Source organism: Lemur catta, chromosome 1 (genome assembly GCF_020740605.2).
Source record: "Lemur catta isolate mLemCat1 chromosome 1, mLemCat1.pri, whole genome shotgun sequence".
Taxonomy (NCBI): Eukaryota; Metazoa; Chordata; class Mammalia; order Primates; family Lemuridae; genus Lemur; species Lemur catta.
This window is the reverse complement of record NC_059128.1, coordinates 118787092-118788736: the sequence shown is the minus strand read 5'-3', so window position 1 is coordinate 118788736 and position 1645 is coordinate 118787092.

Here is a 1645-nt window from a genome sequence, read left to right as displayed (position 1 = left end):
TTTAATATTCTACTCGAGCTTTATGGAAGCCAAATCATGTGCCTGTGTGTGGGCGCAAGTTTTTTATTTTTGTAGAGATAGGGTCTCACTATGTGGCCCAGGCTGGTCTATGAACTCAAGTGATTCTCCCCGCCTTGGCCTCCCAAAACGCTGAGATTATAGGCATGAGTGACACCAGACCCCTTGAACTTCTTCACATGGTACCTGCTTGTCTCAGCAAGTCCTGCTGGAAAAAAAACCTGTTTGGCTTTCCTTGATAGGTTCCCAAAGCCCTGACCAAGGTGGCTGTTCTTCATTTATCTGGGATCTGCTGGTTTCTTGGATGAGGTCCTGCCTCTTCGGCCAGACACTCAGGGCATTGTCCTGGGGTACATGCCTGATGAGCCCAGACCATTCTGCCACCTCGACCACAACATGCACATCCCTTGACTTACGTGGGTCCCTCCTTTCCAGTTCCTTCTGTCTGTCTTCTCTGCATTTCCTGTCCCTGGCCAAGCCCTCCCCTGCCCTCTGGACCTTCCCTGCATGTTGGCCTGGGTGGCTCTTGCTTGTGTCTCTTCCACATGTGGACTGTGTCTTGGTTACAGTCCTGTCAACAGAGCTGGCCGTCAACATGCTCTGAGATGTGGTCTGTATGGCCTGCTTGGGGGTGTGCTATGGACTGAATGTTTATGTCCCCCCTAAATTCGCATGTTGAAATTTGATGGTATTTGGGGTGGGGCCTTTGGGAGGTGATTAGGCCGTGAGGGTGGAGCCAGAGAGAATGTTTTGTATTTGCAAGAAAATTTTTTTCCTGATCAAAAAAAGCCCCAGCTGAAAAGTTACAGGCTGCTAAACTGTTAAGATATTACAAACCCATTAAAGGACATTATACCAAACATACTTGTTGGAAAACTTAAACAAAACAAAGAGACAACAGAACCAACTCATTTAGCCACTATGGTTCCAATCTCCCCACCTGCGTTCCTGGTTAAGTGGGGCCGGGAGTGCTTACCTCACGGAGAGGACCTTGGCCTCGCTGGAGAGCCACTGTGGGGACCACGCTGGGGGAGGCAGCTGTGTCCCAAGGGGACACAGCAGCCTCCCTCCCTGCCATGCCTGGCCTCCTGGGGGCCAGACCCCTTGACCCCCTGACCACAGGACCAGGCGGGAGGCGCACTCGAGGGTATGACCAGCTTTCAGCAGTTTATCTGCCAACAGAGTCTCTTTCTTTTACCCGTTCACCCCTCTGCTGAACGGTCTGGAGTTTTTAATCTGTTTTTCCTAAACACATAACTATGGGACACTACGTGTGACATCTCCCTGGGAGCTTGCCGCCTGCCTTCCAGTCTTTTTTTTTTTTTTTTGAGACAGAGTCTCACTCTGTCGCCCAGGCTAGAGTGCCGTGGCATCAGCCTAGCTCACAGCAACCTCAAACTCCTGGGCTCAAGCGATCCTCCTGCCTCAGCCTCCCAAGTAGCTGGGACTACAGGCATGCGCCACCATGCCTGGCTAATTTTTCTATATATGTTTTTAGTTCTCCAGCTAATGTATTTCTATTCTTTTAGTAGAGACAAGGTCTTGCTCTTGCTCAGGCTGGTCTCGAACTGCAAGTTTTAAACCTCCGTTCACATCAGATCTGATTACATAAAGTACCTTCCTGTGA